Raw genomic sequence first — 27,957 nt, 5'->3', positions numbered from 1 at the left:
AGGCTTCTGCTTTCTGCAATGTATTTACTTACGCCAACGCGTCGAACGATGCCAAGGCTCCTGTTTTGTTATATATGTAGAATATTTCATTCAGTTACACACCCTGAACAATAGTATATGCATTTCTTTACGCCGCCGCTGTATAAAGCATAGGCTTCTGCTTATACTATATATATGGCGCGTAAATGAGCGTTCAAATGAAGATCAAACTCCAGATCGCCCATGTGATTCTCTGACCGCTTCTCGTTCAAGATTCTGCTTGACGAATGAAGCCCCTATTGTAAAGGCTTCACTTTTTGGCAAAATGCTCTTTACGTAAAGACTAAGTCAATTACGTATGGCCTGGCTATGGCCCAGGGTTCCTGCAACCTTGATGGATGCAAAGTACGCACAACGGTGCGCATCCATTCCCCCGAATTAAGCGTGACGATTTCCTACCAAAGAGGGGAGATGCCGCTGAAATGGATAAAAGAAACGCACGCTTTCTCCGTAAAAGAGAGGAAGTGTTGCAGAAATTTCTGAAGAAGCTAAGAATAGCTCAGAAAGAACATAGCAGGATACTCTGACATATAGCAGAGTGCTACCCAGTTCATGGTTTGCCTTCTACAATGTAGAAGGGTTCGTCGCACCACTGCCGATAGAGCAGGAGAGGTGCTGACAAAATGGTTGGCAGAAGAGCTGCCAGAACAAGTTGAACGACATAATGATGTCCGTTGATGGAGCGATGCTAGCACGGCTCGTATCCTTGTGCCTACGAGGGCACCTTGCTCGTAAGGGCCGCTAAGCCGGAGTAGAGGTTGCGCCTTGAATAGGTTTGGACTCGTTGCGTAAAAATACGCCGAGTAGCCGATCTATTTAGATCGAGTCATATGCATGCTCATTGAGAACAGTTACGCAACCAGACTCGTAAGGGCCGAAGAGCTAGAGTGTGTTGTTTCCACCCAAAGAGGTGTGGTGCTCGTGGTGGCCGAAGTGCCAAGAGCGGTGTTTTGCATGCATATGAATAAGACTTAAGGTCGCACATGCCCCGTGGTTGAAAATCGTGTTAGGGGTACCCCCTCAGTAATGACTGTGTTGGGGCGAACTGAATGGGGTCGGGTACATACTTCTGTAGTGCTAAAGCACGGGCTGCCTAAATGGCATGCAAATTCTGTCCAAGTAATTGTAAGACTGGCAGACCCCTTCAGGAATTATGCTCACTGTGGAATGACAGTGATGGTACAGCCTTGAGTGACACGTATTTTACTTTAAACCTAATAGAGTCCATGATGGCTTCAGTCACTCATGGGTTTTGGGGTCGTGGTTATCTTTAAGATCTAAGGATTGAACCCAACTACTGCAAGTAGAGGATGCATCCGAATATGGGCCTAGTAGGGTTCTCCCAGTTGAAACACACTGCCCTACTATGGATAGGGTCAACAGGCCTCTGGGGTATCTAAAATACATAGAATAATCAACCCCCAAAACGTCGCGTTGATGCCCGGACAATAGCTCTACCTGCGTACCAAAGGCGGGAGCGGTTAATTATCAAAACAATGCATTAGTTCTAGGTACAGCGATGCTTGAATGTATGCGTGGATGGCCGTTGTTGAGTCAGTCCTGCATAACCTTTGTGAAGGTGTCATGTTCGGTATACTACTGGACCGACTGGGCAAAGACCCGTGTTGTATCTGCACGACTAAGCGAAGCTCGAGGAGCTGTCCTTAGATGCGTGGGATACGGATGTGCCAAGTATGAAGACTTGAGCTAGACATCACTTTGAGACCCGAAAGAGGTCATGGCTAAGTCGTGGAGACTTAAGCGGTTATTCAAATCACAACCCTGAAAATGCTTGCTCTAAGTCATGAGGACCCGAGCGAATGCTCAACTCATAGCCCTGCGGAGGCTCTTGCAATATACGCTAAGTCTTGGAGGCTTGAGCGTCGTTATTGCGCATTACGACCCTGAGTGGTCATTATTGTACTTGAGTTGAATGGATGTATTACTACATGCTTACCAGACCATCAGTGGTTCTGACCCCGTTTAATGGGGATTTCAGGTGTTGGACCTGCGTGGCGATATGCGGAGCAAGGCGGCATCGAGTTCCAGGGTTTATCTAGACAGAGTTGTACTGCTTCCTTTTATTGAACCTACACTGCTTTTTTTAAGCAGTAGTGTTGTAATAAACATGTGGTTTTCGATAAAATGGAACACTTTGGTGGTCAATGAGTTGCTTGGCCACATACCTGCAACGTGCTCGGAGTTTTCTAAAACCGACGACTCATTATCGTCTGATTCCGCTGCTAAAAGCTTTTGTAAGTTCCGCTGCAAAGAAAAAAAAAAGAAATTTATGAAAATTTTAACTTAGCTTTGTTTTGAAAATCCGGGGCGTTACAGAACTGGTATCAGAGCATGTGTCTGAGAAACCTGGTTCAAGATCCATCATGTCACAATATCGCACTGTAAGTATATTTTATACTTTTTGTTCTGATCTGGGTGCATCTTTGTATAGATGGCAACTCATGACTCGCGAGGGTACTGCTATCATTTCAGGATCATGCACGATGAATGGGTATGCCCGTATGAAGTCCAAGACTGCCAATATTGTGGCGAAGAAGGGCATTCCGCCAACGAATGCCAAATGAAGCATACCGCCGATATGGGTCGACGGGGATCGCTTAGGGATGAGACCTCGCGTGTTAGTGGGCCACATTACTCCAGTAGAGGGAGTAGTCGTACCCCAGCAACTTCTGATGAACTACCATCTCTGGTAGGATTTGACTTGAACTTTCTTGAGGGATTCGGTCAATCGCAAGGCTATCAACAAACATCATGTATGCCTAGCTTGCACAGTCGGGATGAGGGATGCAACAACTCCTTCTATAATCCCATTATGATTTCGGATTCCTCGGATCATAGTGCCATTATATGGGGGAACGGAGCGGCTTCACGAACGCCGAGTCTGAATGGCCAGGAAGAGGGATACAACCCCTATCATCCCGTTATGGTCTCGGATTCCCCGAGCCATGATGCCACTGAGTGGGCAAGTGGATCGACATCACTGATCTACCCACAAGATTCGCTTGAGAGTGCGGAAGTGCCGCCCAAGCCAAAACTAGTAGTGCCTGCACCAAGGCAATATGGAAGCAAATGATACTTCAGGTTGTTTGGGTCAAGAAAGAAATCTAGTTCCTAGAAGAGACTGGTAGTGTTTTGGAGTCGACAGACTCATGTACATAGTTTCTCAACGCCTAAAAATCTGCCAGTGTGGCATGACGTTTTGTTAAGGCGATGCTTGTAAATGTGATGTATATTAAGTAAATAAATCTTTGCTTCGATATATACATTGAGAAACTAAAAATCGTTGCTTGAATGTGATAGATAAATGGCTCCTACGACGAGGAGAACCATGCCAAGCGAGGATTCCCATACTCAAGGATTCCTGCTAGAAACGCTTAACAACCTGGTTACCGCCATCCATGAAACGAGGCCAGAACCAGTCGCACCACGAAACGAGCACCTGAGAGGAGTGACTTATGAGAAGTTACTTAAGCTTGACCCGCCAGTTTTCATTGGCAGAGCCGATCCGGAGCTCGCAGAGAGTTGGATCGAAGAGACAGAACGTGCCTTCTCGCTACTAGGAGTACCAGAAGAGAAAAAGACCAACTTTGGCACGTATTGGTTGAAAGATAATGCACAGAAGTGGTGAGATACCACTAAACTTATCCAGTTCTCACAAGTCGAAGTCATTCCTTGGACTGACTTTCGGAGGACTTTTATGGATAACTACTTCCCGTTGCATTCCAGAAACAAGAAAAAGATGGAGTTTCTGGAGTTAGAACAGAGCGGTATGAGTCTGATGGACTATACCACCAAATTTCAGAATCTAGAGCGCTACTGCTCTCGATTATTCGAAACAGACCAAGAAAGGGCCGACAAGTATGTGAATGGTCTGCGCGAAGGGCTGAGATCGAGGGTGGTAACAAGCATGCCTTCGACTTTTTAGGCTGCAGTGGCATCAGCTTCAAAAATCCAAGAGGATTGGGCGCGATCTAAAGTGATCGTAGCAAAGAAGCCCATAGTAAATGGTGGGAACCGTAAAAGGACGTTCCCAAGGTTCACAACAACCCTTTCAAAAGAAGAAGTTCCAAGGAGAGAACAACACTCAACAAGTCGTGAGGCCAAGACAGAACACAACTCCGAATGGTCAGCAGTTCAACTTCAGCTGCCCAAGGTGTCGTGTGAACCACCCTGGAAAGCCATGTCCTCGTGACATTGGTGGTTGCTTGTATTGTGGCAAGATGGGCCACTTTGTAAGGGATTGCGCCAAGAAGGCTACAGATGAACAGAGGAGTAATGCTGGATCTGTCGGACCCTCTCGAACAGCACCACAACGTTCTCAGTTTCAACTACCTCCACCTAGAGTAGAACAAAGGCCTGCTGCAGGTCGTGTATATGCTGTAACGACTGAACAAGTCGAAAATAGTGACCTGATTGAAGGCACCGTACCTGTTAATGGACATGCAACTTACGTCTTGTTTGATTGTGGTGCTACTCATACGTTTATCTTCGACGATTTCACCGAACAACTCCACGCCTCGGTGCAACTGATTGATAAAATGATTGAAGTGTATAACCCGTTGCGTTCACGCACCAAATGTATCCGATGTGTGAAAAAATTGGATATTGAGATAGCAGGGCAACACTTGCCTACTGATGCCATCCTGATCGATATGATACAATACGATGTCATTCTGGGAATGAATTGGTTGGCTCAGAATAATGCCAAGATTCTGTGCCGCGAGGGCAGAGTGATTCTATCTCGACCCGGATTGCCTAAGATGGAATACCGGTTATCCAAACCAGTTCCACAGAAAAGGCTCATATCAGCACTTAAGGTACAAAAATACCTTAGGAAGGGTTGTGTGGCCTTCTTGTTGAGCCTCTCGGTGGAAAAATCCAACGACCAACCCCTTGAGAGTTTGGAAGTGGTGCGGGGAGTTTCCCGATGTGTTTCCTGAGGAATTGCCAGGACTCTGTTATCGTCGCAAAATTTTTCCCTGTCTTCCCTTCCTTGCGGAAGAGAGAGGGAAATGATTTTGCGATTCAAACTTGACCGGGTTTTGGAAATTGTTTTGAAATACTCGCATCCGTTTTGAAAATTGCGGGAAAATCCATGGGATGGGGCTCGACCTGTCGGTACGAGGTTCGACCGTTCCTGCCGCCTTTAACAACGGTAATCGAACCAAGGACCAAAATTGTGCTTGACTTAGTGAAATTACCGAAATCGTGTTCTATCCTAAATGCACAGAGAATTCAGGCATGTGCTATGAGATTTTTGGAAAAATGTAAATTGGAAAATATGATGTATGCTTAGGAAACATTTGGAATTGAAAAGCATTTCTCAGGAAAAGATGGAAATCAATCTCTCAGGAAACTTAGACGAAGAAGGTTTGAAATCTCGAGAAAGTTTATAAAGATTTGGAAAATCTTGAAGAAGTGAGAATCTCGAGAAAATCTTGAGAAAGTTTATAAAGATTTGGAAAATCATGAAGAAATGAGAATCTCAGGAAAATTTTAAGAAAGTTGATAAAGATTTGGAACACCATGAAGAAATGAGAATCTCAGGAAAATTTTGAGAAAGTTGATAAAGATTTGGAACACCATGAAGAAATGAGAATCTCAAGAAAATTTTGAGAAAGTTGAGAAAGACTTGGAAAATCATGAAGAAATGAGAATTTTGGAAAAAATGGAAGGAATTCTTGAGAAAAGATGAACATTTGAAAAAGAAAGCATTTATCGGGAAAACTCGGACTTTGAGAATTTTCTTAAGGAAATGATAGAAAATTTATAGAAAAATTCATCGGAGAATGAAATTTAGAACTTAGGAAATTGAAATCCTGAGAATTTTATCTTTGAAATATCTGAAAATCAGCTTTTTATTCTTGAGAAAGATGAAAATTCCTTTTGAAAATGGATCTTAAGAAAATAACTTTTTAAGGAAAATCACGGGAAAACTTTGATTAGGGAACTCCAACTCCGAATATCATCATAGTTTCTTGAGAAATCGATTCCATGAAGTAAAAATTTCTTAGAAAATCATGAGAAAACAGATGATGCAGATGATTTGAATGAATGAATGCAGTTTGAAAAGATTTCTGAAAAATTTGTTGGAAAAATGTGGATTAAGCCAAAGTAAATCCTTCACATATTCTGACTATGGCCATGAATATATTCAGGGTTTATTTGAGTTAATTCACAATATTTTGAAAACATTGGAACTATGAGGTGCATTTTCCAGATAGCCTAAGAGTGTAGGCTCAATGTGACTGGTAGAGAGATGATGAATCTGGGTCTCGTCTATATTCCGACTAGGGCCGTAAATATGTACTCCACCGAGTTCATCAACTCTCTAAGAGTTGGTGCACGTGCCATTCGTGTTCATCCACGGTGAATTTTGAAAATTTAGATATATGCATCATAGAATTAGGATAATACAGAAATCAAACTATATGAGATGCATCCTAATCCAAGCAATAAAAGTAAATATTATTCCAAGTTTGATTATTACATTTCTGACGTGAGTCAAAATAAATGAAATAAAAATACATAATGAAAAAGAATCGGCCTCCTCCAGACTTTCCTGCAAAATTGAGAATTAGTACAAGATAACCAAGGAAATGGACATATATATATATATAATATACCAAGAAGAGATGTATATATATATCAAAATTGCTAAAATTGATGCTAAATGATATGTAACAATGGAGGTGTATTTATATGAGAAATTAGATACATGGATGCTCATATATGGAAATAAGTGCACATGGAGGGATATATATATATATATATATATATACAAGTATATATATGTATATATATATGTACATAACATATATATATATATATACATATATATGTATACATATAAGTAGATATACAATAGATATACATATATATAGATATATATATACATATAATGAGAAATATATACATATTAATGGAAATTTCATATAATGGGTAAAATCAGAAAATATAGTTATATACAGTTTCTGTAGGGGATTTCACAAAGTTGTAATTCTCAAATTATAGCATATTTCTTAGTGAAACTGGGTATGGAGCTTCCCTATATATCAGTGACAAAGCATACAAAAGATGGCATAGAGATCATGAACGGATAGGGATATATTCATTCATGAAGGTGGCTGTTTATCAAGACTGCACACCTGTAGCAGAAAATGGATATGTGCAGGAAATGGCTAATGATGTGGGTGTTAATGATATGTAAAGAAACCAGGCTGCTGTTTGCTAAATGTATTTTAGATTCTATAACACTCGTCTTAGAGCAATAATTTGATCTAGTGATAGGATTGAAGATACATTGGTATAACCTGACAAGTTCAATTTGTCATAAAAATGACAGTTCATCAGTTTATTTTTACAGGACATAGTCCAACTTTACCTGTTCATATGGATTAGCTTGCTCTCTTGACTGTATGGCGCTGCTGGAATACACCCATTCCCATATCAGTATCTACTGCCATCCAATGAGTGTAGGTTGATATTTGCAGATCCCACGATTACATCCATTCTCAAGTCCTTAGAGTGCACACAGATCCTTCATCAACATCAACATTTTGGTACACCATCTTCTGAATGCTTGCTACAACTGCACTTGCATAAGAAGAAACTTTTAGTTTATCACCTCAAGATTACCAAGGCAAAAGAAAAAAAAAAACAGAAAAGCCAAATTGAATCAAGCTACATATGCACTTTGCCTATCTTCTAAAGCCTTGCAGAAAATTGCATAGTTTCATGCTGTCAAAAGAGAATCCATAAATATCTTTTGGTTTACCATCAAACCACATTGGAATAACAACATATGATGCAAATCTTTAGTTTAATTCAATTTTGCTTGCTATTTTAAGAGTCATAGCTATTAGCTTGAAGGCATCTTATGGATCCCCTGTACCAATTGAATCAATAACCAGCAAAAGAGATAATCTTCTCCTATTGGACTTGTAGGTCCCCAGTCACCCGCAAGGAGCGAGCGGTTTTCTGTTGCTATGCTGAAGGAAATGGGAAACGTCAGCTATATCTCCTGGATCAGTTTGACACGATAGACAGCAAAAAAAGGCTGTTGGTTTTCTGCTAGGATAAAACGTTGCCCAGGAGGGCCAACGTCCTGATTTTGCAGAGATTAGAAGGAGAAGCCCTCTGAATGTTATATTTGCAATAGTTGTTTGGGGTTTTTCTGCACCAATGGATCTGTTGGATCCTCTGCGGCTGGTGTGCTGAAGAAGGAGATGGCAGCCTGTTGGTGAGTTGAAGAAGGATGGCAGCAGTTGGATCTTCTACACCATCAAGGAAGGGGCGATTTCCTGCAGCTGGCGTGCTGAAGAAGATGGGGATGGATGATGGGCTGCGGCTGGGCTGAAGGAGAGGTCCACAGCCTGGCTGGACCTATGCTGGTGAGGTGAAGACAATCTTCAACAAGCTGCTGGAGGTGCCCTGCGGCTGGCTTGATCTTCTGCTGGTGGGGAAGGAAAGATGGGCAGGAAATGCTGGATGGAGTTCACGCTGGGCTGCAGGAAATGGGCTGAAGGTGATGGGCTGCAGGATGGAATGAAGAAAGGGGAAGGCAGCTGCTGGGCTGAAGAAGGTGGACAGCTGCTGTTGGAGGTCCTGTGGTGGCTGGAATGAAGAAGGGGAAGGCAGCAACACGTTGAGGAGGAGATTCCATGCAGAAAATCCATAACAAAAACCGTAAATCCCCCTTAATCGGCCAGACTTCCTCCCTCCTTAATCGATCCATGGCCTTTCCTTCTTAAAGAATTTTTGAATGTCCTCTTGAAGAAAACCGCAGCCCTCCATTTATGAGGTTCTGTTACCTCATTTTTGAAATTTTTTTCTTTGAAATAGCCGTTTCAAGAGGGGCGCATTCCCTTTTTTTTTCAAAATTTGGTTTTATTTCCCTAAGTTTTAGGCAAAATCAAATCTATTACTTTAGGGAAATTCGGCTGTGCCATTTAAGGCTGCCTCCTTCTAAAAAAAAAAAGAAATTTTTATTTAAACAAAGAAATAAAAAGTGAGTATTGAAATAAATGAGAGGCTTTTCAGGAATTGTCTTCTCCACCCATTTTTAAAATCCTTTTGAAAATAAAGTTTTTGTTTTGTTTTTGAAAGTCTTTTATTTTCAATTGGGGTGCCACATGTGTGTGGGCCCACTAACTAAAAAAATAAATAAATAAGTATTGAGAAATTAAAAAGAAAATTTTGCAACTTGGTACGAACTCCGGGTGGGTCTCGCTTGAGAATAAACAACTTACCTGAGAGTCTGAGTATGATGCTAGTTCAAAGGCGGGTCCTGCTCCATTTATTTGAAGATACAAGATAAAACATTATTTGTTTTTCAAGAATTTGGAAAAATTGGGTTTTTCAGGGCAAAAATATGGATAAATGTAAAAAAATTTATAAAGCGATTTAAAATCTTTTGCAACAAGTTTTGAAATAAAATCTTTAAAATCAATATCCAAATATCCAGATTGTTTTTCTTGATAAAATTTTTTTAATTTGAAGTCCTGGGGTAAAATGGGAAAAATCGGTAATTTTGAATACCCAGGGTTTTAAAAATCAATTTGAAAAAATTTAAAGATCAAATCTGGATTGACAATTTTGAAAATCAGGAGTTCTGGATCTCAAAATGACATGCTGTGCAGTGAAATGACGCAATGCTATGCAAAGACATGTTCTATGAAATGTCACTCTGAGCTCGGACTTGGAAATTTTAGCTTTTTGTCCAGAAAAAGAATTTTGAAATTTTGCCATTTGAAGATGTCTCTGAACCTAAATATGGAAATTTTGAGGCTCAAGAATGAAATTTTGGACTTTCTGCAAGGTTCAATCTTCGAAAATGACCATTTTGCCCTTCATGGGTTCCGGAGAACCGAAATGTGCCGATTGAGGGCGATGTCAAGAAGGTGAGTGAAAATTTGGGGTGTTTACAGATGCCCCTCTTTGCTACTAAGTCGGCTTGTGGTCGAGCTTAGTGGCAAAGAAAAACACTCCAAATTTGGGCTATATAACAAAAAAAATGCCCCAGTTAGAAGGATCTAACTGGGTATGAAGAAATTAAGCCCGAGGAATATGATAGATATGAAATGGAGAATAAAGAGAAAATAGATTTGCTCTGAGATAGCGAAGTTCAGGTTTTTGCCCTTAACCTGGATGGGACAGAAATACCTCACATGGAACGAAGCTCAGGTTTGACCCTTAACCTGATTGGGGAATGGAATATCTCATCGAAATGAGACTCAGGTTTATACCCTTAACCTGATTGGGTGATGAAAATCTAATACCTCTTTGAATGAGGCTCAGGTTTATACCGTTATCCTAATCGGGTGGAAAATGAAATACCTCTTTGAATGAGGCTCAAGTTTATACCCTTATCCTGATCGGGTGGAAAATGAAATACCTCTTTGAATGAGGCTCAGGTTTGTACCCTTATCCTGATCGGGTGGAAAATGAAATACCTCTTTGAATGAGGCTCAGGTTTGTACCCTTATCCTGATCGGGCGGAAAATGGAGTACCTCTTTGAATGAGGCTCAGGTTTATACCCTTATCCTGATCGGGTGGAAAATGAAATACCTCTTTGAATGAGGCTCAGGTTTGTACCCTTATCCTGATCGGGTGGAAAATGAAATACCTCTTTGAATAAGGCTCAGGTTTATACCCTTATCCTGATCGTGTGGAAAATGAAATACCTCTTTGAATGAGGCTCAGGTTTGTACCCTTATCCTGATCGGGTGGAAAATGAAATATTTGGAAGGTGAATAAGACAACTTTTTTGAAGATGAACGAGGCGAGGGAAATGGAATTGTAAGAGGCAATTTTGGAAAATGATCAAGACGATCCAGGGAATTTTCATCATTGTGAAATATGAAGAAGGTAAGGAGTAGGACGACTCTTTCGACAATGTGAAAGATAGATATGGCAATCTTTTGACGAGAATAAGGTAACTCTTTCGGCAACGCGAAAGACAGACAAGGCAAACTCTTTCAGAGTAAGGCAACTCTTTTGACAACGCAAAAGATGAATAAGTCAATTTTTCCAACAAAGAGTAAGGTAACTCTTTCGGCAATGCGAAAGATGAATGCAGGCGATCCAAACGAACAAGGCGATTCTCTCGACAACGCGAAAGATGACAAAAGATAATCCGAAGGAAAAAGCCGATTCTATCGACAACACGAAAGATGACAAAGGCAATCCAAAGGAACAAGGCGATTCTTTCGACAATGCGAAAGATGACAAAGGCAATCCAAAGGAATAAGGTGATTCTTTCGACAATGCGAAAGATGACAAAAGATAATCCAAAGGAACAAGGCGAGTCTTTCGACAACGCGAAAGATGACAAAGGCAATCCATAAGGAATAAGGCAATTCTTTCGACAACGCGAAAGATGATAAAGGTAATCCAAAGGAACAAGGCGATTCTTTCGACACCGCGAAAAATGACAAAGGTAATCCAAAGGAGCAAGGCGATTCTTTCGACAATGTGAAAGATGACAAAAGGCAATCCAAAGGAACAAGGCGATTCTTTCGACAACGCGAAAGATGACAAAGGCAATCCAAAGGAATAAGGCAATTCTTTTGACAACGCGAAAGATGACAAAGGCAATCCAAAGGAACAAGGCGATTCTTTCAACAACGCGAAAGATGACAAAGGCAATCCAAAGGAGAAAGGCGATTCTTTCGACAACGCGAAAGATGATAAAGGCAATCCAAAGGAGAAAGGCGATTCTTTCGACACCGCGAAAGATGACAAAGGTAATCCAAAGGAACAAGGCGAGTCTTTCGACAATGCGAAAGATGATAAGGCGATCCAAAGGAGTAAGGCGATTCTTTCGACAATGCGAAAGATAACAAAGGCAATCCAAAGGAGCAAGGCGATTCTTTCGACAACGCAAAAGATGACAAAGGCAATCCAAAGGAATAAGGTGATTCTTTCGACAACGCGAAAGATGACAAAGGTAATCCAAAGGAACAAGGCGAGTCTTTCGACAACGCGAAAGATGATAAGGCGATCCAAAGGAACAAGGCGATTCTTTCGACACCGCGAAAGATGATAAAGGCAATCCAAAGGAATAAGGCAATTCTTTCGACAACGCGAAAGATAACAAAGGCAATCCAAAGGAGCAAGGCGATTCTTTCGACAACGCGAAAGATGACAAAGGCAATCCAAAGGAATAAGGCGATTCTTTCGACAACGCGAAAGATGATAAAGGCAATCCAAAGGAGTAAGGTGATTCTTTCGACAACGCGAAAGATGCCAAAGGTAATCCAAAGGAATAAGGCGATTCTTTCGACAACGCGAAAGATGATAAAAGGCTATCCTTTCGGAGAGAAGGCTAATCTTTCAATAACGTGAAAGATGATAAAGGCTATCCTTTCGGAGATAAGGCTAATCTTTCAACAATGTGAAAGACGACAAAGGAAAATCTCTCAAAGGGGTCAAGATGCATCAATATGAACATCAAGCTCTCACTTAACGTCAGAATAGCTAGAAAATATTGTCAAAATGTTGAAAATTTTGTTGATTCAAAGTAATTGAAAATGATGCTAATTGTTGTGAAAATATTCCTTCTTTTCTACCTGAAGTATTACCTCCAAACAGGATTGACTTCATAGAATCAAGATTTGGAATCCAAATTGCTTGCGATTGACCTTCTTCCAAGAAGCTATCAATTTCCTCGATATGAGCAGGAAAGAGAATTTAGTATTATGAAAGTGATTGATGAAAGGCTATTGATAATAGAATTGCACAAATTTAAAGAAGATTCTTGATAAATGTGGCAGTTTGATATCCTGGGAGCTTCTCTCATGATATTCTTTCTGCGCTCTTTTGGTTTTTGGTTGCATTCTCCTTTATTTTGGAGATGTTCAGACTTTTTCTCTCTTTCTATTTTCTCTCTTTCACTCTTTTTTTTTTGGAAGGGTACGTTACAAACTCCTTCAACTTGGAGATGTTTCGATCCTTCTTTGACAATATTGGCTCATGGGTTAGAGATCTTAGGATGATAGCGGAAATTAAATATCTTTTGGGGATTATCGGGAGGTTCATCGCATCTGCCTTCATCTCGACAATGCTTTGGACTTTCCCTGGAAGAATCCGTCGCAAACTCCGTCATCTTGGAGATGTTTCAAATCTTCTTTGGCCCTGGAGGTATACTCGCTTAATTCGCCTTCATCTTGACGACAAGTGAGAGATCCCTTTTGCGGATATTCAATTGCAGCTTAGGTGATTTTGAGGAAACAGGGCTTGGATGAATTCTCTCTTTTTCTAGCGCTCAGGATATTTCCATTGCCTCATTTTCACAATAATGGTCTTTAAAAATGTGCCATTGATTGCGATCAATATCAATCATCTATGGCTTTGCAAAACATTGAATCTTCTTTTCTGGCCATATCGAGAATTTATCCTTCATCCTTTTGGTTGGCCAATAGAAAGAATCTAGATTTTGAATCCTTCTTCACAAAAGCTTTACCCTTTTAGAAGTAGTACTGAAGGTAAACTGAGGTAAAATTTTATGAAATAAAATTCTGAAATCAACAGGTAATTGATTGACAAATTGACAAAGTGTTCTTGAAATCCTTAGTAAAAGAGATCGCTTGACATCCGAGTTGACACATCCATGACGATGGTACTCAATTTCAAAGGTAAATCCAATACGAAGTTGGAATTTTGAAGGTAAGTCCTAGCATAATATTGGATTTTGAAGGTAAGTCTAACTCAAAAGCTGGTTTTGAAATACCATCCGAATCAGGACTCAGGTTTTATAGGGAAAGCTGGAAGATTCGAGTCAAAACTCGAGCCTTCAAAGGAAAGCTAGGAAGTTTGGTTTCTAAGGAGATAAAGTTCAGGTCGAAACCCAAATCTTAAAAGGAAAAACTAGGCCAATTCAGATTTTTGAGTTGAAACTCAAATATTCAGAGGAAAGTTGGAGAGTTCGAGTCGGGGGCTCGAATCTCAAAAGAAAACTAGGAAGTTCAGATTTTGAAGGAAAGAAGACTTGAGTTAAAATTCAAATCTTCGAAGGAAAGCAGGAAAGTTTGAGTCAGGGCTTGAATCTCAAAGGAAAACTGGGAATTTCATATTTTAAAGGAAAGAAAACTTGATTTAAACTCAAATCTTCGAAGGAAAGCAGGAAAGTTCGAGTCAGGGCTCGAATCTAAAAAAGAAACTGAAAAGTTTAGATTTTGAAGGAAAGAAAACTTGAGTTAAAACTCAAATCTTCGAAGGAAAGCAGGAAAGTTCGAGTTAGCGCTCGAATCTCAAAGGAAAATCTTTAATCAGAAGACTAATTTTTGAAAATCGACAGTGCGAGGACTGGGATTGAAAGTTTTGAGAATGGCCAGTTCGAGGACTGGATTACTTGATTTGCAATGAAAAAGACCATCATATTTAGATGTATGTGGTCTGATTTTCAGGATTAAACCCCTTATCCTGAACGGGGATATGACTAGAATTTAGAGAATTTTGGGGAAATTATGGGAAATGATTCAGGTTTATCCCTTAACCTGAAGGGGAAGGAAAATGGATGCAGATTTAATGCAAATGCACATGAAATGTAAATGAATGCAAAATTAATGCAAGTGGGTGCATATACATGCAAAATGAGAGATTGGTTTATCCTGCCTGCATACAGAATGTTTGAAAATGATTTTTCAAAAGATGCCCCAGTGTAACTAGGGAGAGGGAATAAACTTTAAAGAAGGCTCTCTGCAGGACTCTGCAGGGCAAAGACAGGATCAAATTTTGAGGAAATTTTTTGGATTTTTGGAGGAAAATATTGAGGAAAATATGGTAGACCATTGGAAGAGTATCCCATTACTAGGGATTGAGTCGTCATAAGGATTATGACAATTGTGTTGTCATCCTTTTGCAAGGGAAATAAACAACGAGAAATGTGCCTTGTTACCTAGGTGAGGTCATCAACCATGAGAAAAACACCATTTTGAAGGAAAGAGATATCTCTTGGAAAAACAATCCGCAAACGGATTCAGAATTAGGAGAAGGCAAGTGGGTAAACAATTTCCACCGCAATAATCAAGGTATGCACGAGGAAAATAAGATGAAGAATTTTGCAAATAGACAAAAAGGATTGAAAATCTAATGAAAGAAAACATATGATTTTGAAAGATTGCAGGCAAGATAAAAATGCAGCTGAAAATTCGAGATCTAGTAGAACGGAAGAAGGAAAAATCACCTGGAGTTTTGAAAGAAATTGGATATTTGGGAAAATCTTCGAGGGTTTGAGAAAATAAAAGGAAAAGAATGAGAATATGGGTATTTGAAAATATTTTAGGAAAAATGTAAGAAAATAGAGGTAACATGCAATCAATCACATCCTGCATAAACATTTATGCACATACAACACTCTCTAAAAGGCTGACTCTAGATGCATCATTTTGAAAAACAGTTGTAGGACCTTAATCCTAACTCTAAGTTCAGATCATCTTTGTTCAATCCAGTTACGCCGATATACCCGAATCGAAATCCGAGGTACGTGGCATAAAATTTCAACTTCGGTTCTAAGGTAAGGTTTTCCAACATCCTTGAGCGCCTACCGATATACTTCGGACTGTGGCCCGCGGTACGTGGTAGGGGGGTGTTAACCCAAATAATTGGCCCAGTTGTGAGGCTCTGTCCCGAACTAGGGTTCTGGAAGAGAGCCCAGCAACGTGAAGACCGGGTAAAAGTAGGTAAGTGGGGTTTGGAAAAATGATCACATGCAAGAAATAGAGGGCTCTAAGTCCTAGAGAGATAGATTTTAAAAACTTTAAAGAAGCATACATTGTTTGCATTCAGATCCTAAATTGATGAGAGTTGTATTTAGACCTAAGTCTATGTGAGCATGAAAATTTCTCCTCAATCTGGTCCTACCAAACCATGCCTAAGCTATATGCAGTTAATGTCAGCTAGGTCAGAATCTAGGCTCCTAGGTTCGCATGATATAAAAAGTAAAAGAGCTGACATTTTGTGAACATAATTTCGATAATTGAACTAAGTCAAGCACAATTTAAGTCAGACAAGGACAGGTCCCATCACGGTCGCCAAACCTGTTATCGTCGCAAAATTTTTCCCTGTCTTCCCTTCCTTGCGGAAGAGAGAGGGAAATGATTTCGCGATTCAAACTTGACCGGGTTTTGGAAATTGTTTTGAAATACTCGCCTCCGTTTTGAAAATTGCGGGAAAATCCATGGGATGGGGCTCGACCTGTCGGTACGAGGTTCGACCGTTCCTGCCGCCTTTAATAGGGGTAATCGAACCAAGGACCAAAATTGTGCTTGACTTAGTGAAATTACCGAAATCGTGTTCTATCCTAAATGCACAGAGAATTCAGGCATGTGCTATGAGATTTTTGGAAAAATGTAAATTGGAAAATATGATGTATGCTTAGGAAACATTTGGAATTGAAAAGCATTTCTCAGGAAAAGATGGAAATCAATCTCTCAGGAAACTCAGACGAAGAAGGTTTGAAATCTCGAGAAAGTTTATAAAGATTTGGAAAATCTTGAAGAAGTGAGAATCTCGAGAAAATCTTGAGAAAGTTTATAAAGATTTAGAAAATCATGAAGAAATGAGAATCTCAGGAAAATTTTGAGAAAGTTGATAAAGATTTGGAACACCATGAAGAAATGAGAATCTCAGGAAAATTTTGAGAAAGTTGATAAAGATTTGGAACACCATGAAGAAATGAGAATCTCAAGAAAATTTTGAGAAAGTTGAGAAAGACTTGGAAAATCATGAAGAAATGAGAATTTTGGAAAAAATGGAAGGAATTTTTGAGAAAAGATGAACATTTGAAAAAGAAAGCATTTATCGGGAAAACTCGGACTTTGAGAATTTTCTTAAGGAAATGATAGAAAATTTATAGAAAAATTCATCGGAGAATGAAATTTAGAACTTAGGAAATTGAAATTCTGAGAATTTTATCTTTGAAATATCTGAAAATCAGCTTTTTATTCTTGAGAAAGATGAAAATTCCTTTTGAAAATGGATCTTAAGAAAATAACTTTTTAAGGAAAATCACGGGAAAACTTTGATTAGGGAACTCCAACTCCGAATATCATCATAGTTTCTTGAGAAATCGATTCCATGAAGTAAAAATTTTTTAGAAAATCATGAGAAAACAGATGATGCAGATGATTTGAATGAATGAATGCAGTTTGAAAAGATTTCTGAAAAATTTGTTGGAAAAAATGTGGATTAAGCCAAAGTAAATCCTTCACATATTCTGACTATGGCCATGAATATATTCAGGGTTTATTTGAGTTAATTCACAATATTTTGAAAACATTGGAACTATGAGGTGCATTTTCCAGATAGCCTAAGAGTGTAGGCTCAATGTGACTGGTAGAGAGATGATGAATCTGAGTCTCGTCTATATTCCGACTAGGGCCGTAAATATGTACTCCACCGAGTTCATCAACTCTCTAAGAGTTGGTGCACGTGCCATTCGTGTTCATCCACGGTGAATTTTGAAAATTTAGATATATGCATCATAGAATCAGGATAATACAGAAATCAAACTATATGAGATGCATCCTAATCCAAGCAATAAAAGTAAATATTATTCCAAGTTTGATTATTACATTTCTGACGTGAGTCAAAATAAATGAAATAAAAATACATAATGAAAAAGAATCGACCTCCTCCAGACTTTCCTGCAAAATTGAGAATTAGTACAAGATAACCAAGGAAATGGACATATATATATATAATATACCAAGAAGAGATGTATATATATATCAAAATTGCTAAAATTGATGCTAAATGATATGTAACAATGGAGGTGTATTTATATGAGAAATTAGATACATGGATGCTCATATATGGAAATAAGTGCACATGGAGGGATATATATATATATATATATATATATATATATATATATATATATATATATATATATATATATATATATATATATACAAGTATATATATGTATATATATGTACATAACATATATATATATACATATATATGTATACATATAGGTAGATATACAATAGATATACATATATATAGATATATATATACATATAATGAGAAATATATACATATTAATGGAAATTCCATATAATGGGTAAAATCAGAAAATATAGTTATATACAGTTTCTGTAGGGGATTTCACAAAGCTGTAATTCTCAAATTATAGCATATTTCTTAGTGAAACTGGGTATGGAGCTTCCTTATATATCAGTGACAAAGCATACAAAAGATGACATAGGGATCATGAACGGATAGGGATATATTCGTTCATGAAGGTGGCTGTTTATCAAGACTGCACACCTGTAGCAGAAAATGGATATGTGCAGGAAATGGCTAATGATGTGGGTGTTAATGATATGTAAAGAAACGAGGTTGTTGTTTGCTAAATGTATTTTAGATTCTATAACACTCGTCTTAAAGCAATAATTTGATCCAGTGATAGGATTGAAGATACATTGGTATAACCTGACAAGTTCAATTTGTCATAAAAATGACAGTTCATCAGTTTATTTTTACAGGACATAGTCCAACTTTACCTGTTCATATGGATTAGCTTGCTCTCTTGACTGTATGGCGCTACTGGAATACACCCATTCCCATATCAGTATCTACTGCCATCCAATGAGTGTAGGTTGATATTTGCAGATCCCACGATTACATCCATTCTCAAGTCCTTAGAGTGCACACAGATCCTTCATCAACATCAACATTTTGGTACACCATCTCCTGAATGCTTGCTACAGCTGCACTTGCATAAGAAGAAACTTTTAGTTTATCACCTCAAGATTACCAAGGAAAAAGAAAAAAAAAACCCAGAAAAGCCAAATTGAATCAAGCTACATATGCACTTTGCCTATCTTCTAAAGCCTTGCAGAAAATTACATAGTTTCATGCTGTCAAAAGAGAATCCACTGCACATAAATATCTTTTGGTTTACCATCAAACCACATTGGAATAACAACATATGATGCAAATCTTTAGTTTAATTCAATTTTGCTTGCTATTTTAAGAGTCATAGCTATTAGCTTGAAGGCATCTTATGGATCCCCTGTACCAATTGAATCAATAACCAGCAAAAGAGATAATCTTCTCCTATTGGACTTGTAGGTCCCCTGTCACCCGCAAGGAGGGAGCGATTTTCTGTTGCTATGCTGAAGGAAATGGGAAACGTCAGCTATATCTCCTGCATCAGTTTGACACGATAGACAGCAAAAAAAGGCGGTTGGTTTTCTGCTAGGATAAAACGTTGCCCAGGAGGGCCAACGTCCTGATTTTGCAGAGATTAGAAGGAGAAGCCCTCTGAATTTTATATTTGCAATAGCTGTTTGGGGTTTTTCTGCACCAATGGATCTGCTGGATCCTCTACGGCTGGTGTGCTGAAGAAGGAGATGGCAGCCTGTTGGTGAGTTGAAGAAGGATGGCAGCGGTTGGATCTTCTGCACCATCAAGGAAGGGGCGATTTCCTGCAGCTGGCGTGCTGAAGAAGATGGGGATGGATGATGGGCTGCGGCTGAGCTGAAGGAGAGGTCCACACCCTGGCTGGACCTATGCTGGTGAGGTGAAGACAATCTTCAGCAAGCTGCTGGAGGTGCCCTGCGGCTGGCTTGATCTTCTGCTGGTGGGGAAGGAAAGATGGCAACCTGTTGGGTTGAAGGAAAGGTGGGCAGGAAATGCTGGATGGAGTTCACGCTGGGCTGTGGCTGGGCTGCAGGAAATGGGCTGAAGGTGATGGGCTGCAGGATGGAATGAAGAAAGGGGAAGGCAGCTGCTGGGCTGAAGAAGGTGGACAGCTGCTGTTGGAGGTCCTGTGGTGGCTGGAATGAAGAAGGGGAAGGCAGCAACACGTTGAGGAGGAGATCCTTTGCAGAAAATCCAAAACAAAAACCGTAAATCCCCCTTAATCGTCCAGGCTTCCTCCCTCCTTAATCGATCCATGGCCTTTCCTTCTTAAAGAGTTTTTGAATGTCCTCTTGAAGAAAACCGCAGCCCTCCATTTATGAGGTTCTGTTACCTCATTTTTGAAATTTTTTTCTTTGAAATAGCCGTTTCAAGAGGGGCGCATTCCCTTTTTTTTCAAAATTTGGTTTTATTTCCCTAAGTTTTAGGCAAAATCAAATCTATTACTTTAGGGAAATTCGGCTGTGCCATTTAAGGCTGCCTCCTTCTAAAAAAAAAAGAAATTTTTATTTAAACAAAGAAATAAAAAGTGAGTATTGAAACAAATGAGAGGCTTTTCTGGAATTGCCTTCTCAACCCATTTTTAAAATCCTTTTGAAAATAAAGTTTTTGTTTTGTTTTTGAAAGTGTTTTATTTTCAATTGGGGTGCCACATGTGTGTGGGCCCACTAACTAAAAAAATAAATAAATAAGTATTGAGAAATTAAAAAGAAAATTTTGCAAATTGGTACGAACTTCGGGTGGGTCCCGCTTGAGAATAAACAACTTACCTGAGAGTCTGAGTATGATGCTAGTTCAAAGGCGGGTCCCGCTCCATTTATTTGAAGATACGAGATAAAACATTATTTGTTTTTTAAGAATTTGGAAAAATTGGGTTTTTCAGGGCAAAAATATGGATAAATGTAAAAAATTTTGTAAAGAGATTTAAAATCTTTTGCAACAAGTTTTGAGATAAAATCTTTAAAATCAATATCCAAATATCCAGATTGTTTTTCTTGATAAAATTTTTGTAATTTGAAGTCCTGGGGTAAAATGGGAAAAATCGGTAATTTTGAATACCTAGGGTTTTAAAAATCAATTTGAAAAAGTTTAAAGATCAAATCTGGATTGACAATTTTGAAAATCAGGAGTTCTGGATCTCAAAATGACATGCTGTGCAGTGAAATGACGCAATGCTATGCAAAGACATGTTCTATGAAATGTCACTCTGAGCTTGGACTTGGAAATTTTAGCTTTTTGTCCAAAAAAAGGATTTTGAAATTTTGCCATTTGAAGATATCTCTGAACCTAAATATGGAAATTTTGAGGCTCAAGAATGAAATTTTGGACTTTCTGCAAGGTTGAATCTTGGAAAATAACCATTTTGCCCTTCATGGGTTCCGGAGAACCGAAATGTGCCGATTGAGGGCGATGTCAAGAAGGTGAGTGAAAATTTGGGGTGTTTACAGACTCCCGCCACTTCGTGAGGTTGAATTTAGAATTCAATCCTTACCTGGAATAACGCCAATATCCAAAGCCCCGTATCGAATGGCGCCAGCTGAACTCAGTGAGTTGAAGTGCCAGTTGGAAGAACTGATGGAACAAGGGTTCATCCATCCGAGTGTGTCACCATGGGGAGCCCCGGTGCTGTTTGTAAAGAAGAAGGATGGATCCCTTCGGTTATGCATCGATTATCGGATGCTTAACCAGGCAACTGTTAAAAATAAGTACCTGTTGCCTCGGATTGAGGACTTGTTCGATCAGCTCAGAACAGCATGGGTGTTCTCCAAGATCGACCTCAGGTCTGGGTATCATCAGCTCAGAGTTAAGGAAGAGGATATACCTAAGACTGCCTTCAGAACGAGATATGGCCATTATGAGTTTGTAGTAATGTCCTTCGGACTCACTAATGCGCCTACTGCCTTTATGAATCTAATGAACCGGATATTTAGACCATATTTGGATAGCTTTGTCATTGTCTTCATCGATGACATTCTCGTATATTCTGAGAACAAGGAACAACACGTGGAGCACTTGAGAATCGTCTTGAAAACCCTTCAAGATAACCAACTCTATGCTAAGTTTTCAAAATATAAATTCTGGATAGATAAAGTGATGTTCCTTGGCCATGTGATCTCGAAAGATGGAATCACAGTAGATCCTGCGAAGGTGGAAGCTGTGATGGACTGAAAGCAGCCAGAAAATATCATTGAGGTCCGTAGCTTCCTTGGACTTGTCGGATATTATCGAAAGTTCATACAAGACTTCTCCCGAATCGCCGTACCAATGACGAAATTGTTGAAAAAGGGAGTCAAGTTCGAATGGACTGACCAGTGTAAGGAGTGCTTTGAGGTTCTCAAACAGAGGCTTACCACTGCCCCTGTCCTTACCTTACCTTCTGGTCAGAGATGCTTCGTGGCTTATACTGATGCCTCGGGAACAGGTCTGGGTTGTGTGTTGATGCAGCATGGCAAAGTAATCGCCTATGCGTCACGACAGTTGAGAGTCCATGAGAAAAACTATCCAACCCACGACTTGGAGCTTGCCGCGGTAGTATTCGCGCTTAAAATCTGGCGACACTACCTGTATGGAGAGAAATTTGAGGTCATGTCGGACCATAAAAGCCTAAAATACCTCTTTTCTCAAAAAGAACTGAATATGCGGCAACGGCGATGGCTGAAATTCCTCAAAGACTATGAATTCACGCTTTCCTATCACCCTGGAAAGGCGAATGTTGTAGCAGATGCCCTTAGTCGCAAGACTGTTGGCACTCTAGCCAGCCTAACCGGACAATGGAAGTTGATGGAGGATTTCGTCAACTGGAAGCCATTTTTGGCTGATTCTGACATAATCCAAATGTCATGTTTGACGATCCACATTGAGTTCCTCGATCGCATTGTAGCCGAACAGTTCAAGGATCCCCAGTACTTGGAATTGAAAGCTCGTGCTGAAAAGGATAACACTTTCTTCCATTTGAAAGAAGATGGAGGAATATGGATGGAAGAAAGGATTTGGGTTCCAAATAACCTTGAGCGTACTCTAAGAGGCTCATAATAGCAAGTACATCATTCACCTTGGAGGTACAAAGATGTTCCGGGACTTGCAAAGAAAGTACTGGTGGAGGGGTATGAAGCGTGATGTGGCTACGTTTGTCTCGAAGTGTTTGATCTGCCAGCAAGTTAAGATCGAACATCAGCGCCTTGGTAGAAAGATGCAACGGATCGAGATTCCAGAATGGAAATGTGAAGGCATTACGATGGATTTCATCGTTGGATTGCCTCGATCCAAGAGAAAACATGACTCGATATGGGTGATCGTGGACAGACTCACCAAGTCTGCTCACTTCCCGCCAATCAACACTCGATACTCAACTGAACGATTGACAGAGATCTACATTCGAGAAATCGTTAGACTCCATGGAGTGCTGATTTCGATCATATCTGATCGTGACTCGAAGTTCACCTCTCACTTTTGGGAGCAGCTTCATAGAGCCCTCGGGACGAAACTCAAGTTCAGTACAGCATTCCATCCCCAAACAGATGGGCAATCAGAACGAACCATACAGACTCTTGAAGATATGCTAAGAGCCTGTATGCTAGAATGGAAAGGTGATTGGGATTCCCACCTAGCGTTGGCTGAATTTGCTTATAATAATAGCCACCACGCTAGCATTGGGATGACACCGTATGAAGCCTTGTACGGGCGACCCTGTCGATCACCAATCCATTGGGGTGAAGTGGGTGAGTGAACCTTGGACTCGCCCATTGTGTTGTAGCATTATACTGAGCAGGTCCACATGATCAGAAAGAAGCTACTGACTGCTCAGAGCCAACAGAAGAGCTACGCAGATCAACGACGTAAGGAGCTCACTTTTGCGGTTGGAGATAAGGTTTTTATCAAGGTCTCTCCAGCCAAGAGTGTGTTTCGTTTTGGAAAGAAGGGGAAGCTCAGCCCCAGATTCGTCGGTCCCTTCAAAATTTTGAACCGAATCAGAGAGACTGCCTACCGAGTAGCATTGTCACCACAATACGCGCAAATACATGATGTATTTCACGTATCAATGCTTCGAAAATACGTTCATGATCCTTCTCACGTCATTCAACATGAAGATATTGACATCCGAGAAGATATGACGGTAGAAGAAAGGCCAGTAGAGATCATGGACTGACGGGAGCAAGTGCTAAGAACGAAGGTCATTCCACTTGTTAAAGTGAGGTGGCAGCATCATAGAATCGATGATTGCACTTGGGAGCTCGAATCGGATATGCGGGATAAATATCATGAACTCTTCACTTTGTACTCTTAACTGAATTTCGCGGACAAAATTCCTTTAAGGGGGTAATGATGTAAGACCCACAATTTTTCAGAAAATACCTGAATAAATTCATGAGGCATTTACCGGTAAAAATAGCATTTTTCCTCAGAATGCGAAACGAATCAATTCCTGCGAGCCAGTTATACTTAGGATATTCGTCGAATCACGAATATATGCTCAAACACTCTGGAAGCCATAACTTCCTACCTAAACGAAATCAAAGGATTCTTGCGAGCCAACTTTCTTAGTTACGTCAATACGAAGGGAATGGCGTACTCAGAATTTTTCGAAAAAAAAATCGCCGAAAACCCAAAATTTTTGCGGGACCCACGGAAATGTTGGTGGGACCCACAGAAATATTTCTCAGAAAATATTCTAGAATATTCTAGCACCTTCTAGCATCTTCTAGGACCTTCCAGCACCTTCCATGGAAGGGATTTCTGAAAAGCCAAGGGGTATAAGGGTAAAAGTGAAACTTGGGGCCCAAGTTTCACTTCCTATAAATAGAGGAGCCCCCCTCTCTCTAAAAATCGCCAACTCCTCTCTCTCTCCTCCTTTTCCCAAACCTCCCCTACCTAGCCTAGCCCACTGTAAACACCCCAAATTTTCATTCACCTCTCCAACATTTCCATCAAGCATCAGCATCCAGCCTCTGAAATCACCAGAGGGCAAAATGGTCATTTTCTAAACCCGAACCTTGCAAAAGTTCAAATTTCATCTAGAACTCTCAAAATTTCTCTATTTTTAGCTCAGATGTTCAAAATTTTATTCCTGACAGAAGACAGGAATCTCCAAGCCTTGGTTCAAGATTATATTGCATAAGACATGGCATTGCATATCATTGCATGAGCATCTCATATCACTGCACTGCACAGCATGTCATTTCGAGGTCCAGAACTCTTGATTTCAAAATTTTCAATCCAGATTAGAATTTCAACTATTTTCAAAATCGATTCCAAAACCCTGGGTCTTCAAAGTTATCAATTCTTCCCATTTTACCCCCAAGACTCTGAATTTCAAAATATTTTCTTAGAAAAATGATCTGATAGTTTTCAACATGGATTTCAGCCACTTGACCTCAGATTTTGCCCTTTTGTCAGCTATTTCAACTATCATTCTTTTACAAAATCGCCCTATAGGGGGCCAACTCTTTTCAAAAATTTCTGTTTTACCAATTAGTCCAGATTTTGTGAAAATTGCAAAAAGAGGTTTTGTTGTCTTGTCCTTATTTCAGTAAAGAAGCAATGTGGGACCCACACTGAGGTGGTGTCACACAGGCTTTTCTTTTGAAAAACCTGAATTTTGAAAAACCCAAAAATATGGGAGCCTTGTCCCCTGGATTGGCGCCACTTGTCCTTTCTCTCTCCTCCCATTTACCTGCCATGTGTCAGCATAGGGTTCACCTAGAGGTGGCGCCACATGTCACCTTCTCTCTTCTGCCATCCTTTGACACGTGTCAGTGTGGGGCCACCTTAAGATGCCGCCACATGTCATTAGACATCCTCTTCATTTTATGCCATGTGTCAATGTCCACCATCTTCACCCTGTGCCATGTGTCATTCCAAGGTCACCATGAGATGCCACGTGTCATGTGTTGTCCTGTTCAGAAAAAGTAGAACTTGTCTCCCCTGAGGTGGCACCATTTGAATTACGTCTCCTGCAAGTGACACATGTCACTCTCTCCTTTCCTCAGGAAAAGCAAGTGACACGTGTCAATCTTTGCTCCGTTCAGAAAAATGTTATCATCGCAAAAAATTTTAACTTTTGCAAATCAAGCTGACCTTTGAAAAAGATTTTTGAAAATAACTCGACTCCGTTTTTAAAATGCGGGAAAATTTCGTAGAATGGGACTCGCCTGTCGGTATGAGGTTCAACCGTTCCTGCCACCTTTAACAGGGGTAATTGAACCAAGGATCAATCTTATGCTCTACTCTATTCAACTTGTCTAAATCATATTCTAATTTCTAAATGCACATAGAATCAGGCATGTGCTATGAATTTTCAGAAAATGCACATTTTGAAAACATGATGTTTGCTTTGAATGATTGAAATATTTAGAAAATGTAAATCTTGGAAAATCGTGAATTGGGATTTGAAATGTACTTCTGAGAGAAATAAAATCGATTTTGAGGAATCCTTGACATTTGGTGAAAATCGATTCTGAGAGACTTGGTTTCTCTGAATTCAAACTTGGAAATTGAAATTCTAACTTAGAAAATTTGAATTTGGAACTTGGGAAATACTTGAAATATCATTGGAAAATCCATATTCTTTTGAATAAGACTTAGAAAAATTCTAACTTCAAACTTTGAAATTGACTGCATAACTTTGGAAAATTGAGTTTTTGAACTTGAGAAACACTTGAAATATTCTTTGAAATTCAATGCTTTTGGGAAAATCGATTTTGCAATAAGACTTGGATGATTTTGAGGAAATGAACTTCTTTGAATTGAGATTGGAATTGGCAAATGCATGAAATGAATGAATATGGATTTGAGGAATTGAGAAATACTTTTTGTATTTTAAAGAAATGCAGTGCATTTTTGAAGTTAGCCTAAGAGTGTAGGCTGAATGTGGCTAATGTGAAGATTATAAATCTGAGTATCATTCGTATTCTGACTATGGCCATAAATACAAATTCCACCAAGTTTATAAACTTCATAGAAGCTAGTGTATGTGCCATTCGTGTAGACCATGGTGAATTTGTAAAAATATGCATGAATCATCATCCATCACACATTAAAATTATAAAAATAAACTATATGCAATGCAACCTAAGCTAAGCAGGAAATGTAAATTCTTATTCCAAAGTTTAATTACAAATTACATCACTATTGAAATTTAAATACATGAAAAATAAAGTCTTCAATGTACCTGCAAAACTAGAAAACTTGGTTAATGAAAATATGTTGGCTTTTCTAGATTTATCCAGTAATATCTAGAAATTACTAGATTTTGCTAGATATAAGCCTTTTTCTTGATTCCCTTAAATAAAAATGATAAAATATGAAATAAAATGGAATAAATAAGGAAGATAAGATATGAAATTTCGAAATTGGGGTCCAAATGACCAAAATACCCCTAATAACAAGACTATGGCCTTGAAATTAGGGTTTTTTAGAAAGATATTTGGATAAAATGCAAGTTTTGAAATTTGAATGGAATAAGCTAAGCTAAATATGATGTGACATGATTAAAAATATGGAAATTAGGGCTAAGGATTTCAAAATTGAGGTCAAATTACCAAATTGCCCCCAATAGCAAGACTATGGCCTTGAAATCAGGGTTTTCTGAAATAGATTTTGGTAAAAACTTAGGTTTTATGCACTAAATGAAATCAAATGAGCATCAAATTAAACCTAAAACATCCTAATATGATTATGAACATGATTAAACCCTAAAAATATATGCTTATGCACGAAAATCCAATAATATCACAAAAACTGTGATTTTAGCAGTGTTTTTGGATCTTTCAGGAACCCGGTTTTGCAATTTGCTTAATTCAGCCATCAAATGGATTCCAAAATCCATAAAAATTGGTACCTGCACTTTTTATAACCCTAATGTCGAATTGGAATTATAAAAATAATTTTTTGACATTGAATTAATCCGAAAATTGCATTAAACCCTAAAAATATGCTATTTTTGACATAATTCACCAACCAGTTTCAATCCAAGACCTGAACCAGGGGTTAAATATCCATGGAAATTTATGAAATTTTACAGAGACTAACTAAGAAAGAAAACAGAGATTTCCCAATTTACAGATCGGAAAAAGCATCTCCGGTTAGGGAGAAACCCTTCCGGCAATCTGAGCTAAAATATATCACTTTTAACAGGGATTAAAACGGCTACTTCAGATTGAAAATACAGACATAAATAGCAATTCTAAACAAAAATCTCTGAAATTGTAGTGGTGAATTGTAGACAGAAAAATAACAATACTCAC

The sequence above is a fragment of the Nuphar pumila genome, chromosome 9 (assembly GCF_984573655.1).
Source record: "Nuphar pumila chromosome 9, dmNupPumi1.hap1.1, whole genome shotgun sequence".
NCBI lineage: Eukaryota > Viridiplantae > Streptophyta > Magnoliopsida > Nymphaeales > Nymphaeaceae > Nuphar > Nuphar pumila.
Note: the sequence above shows the minus strand (reverse complement) of the source record.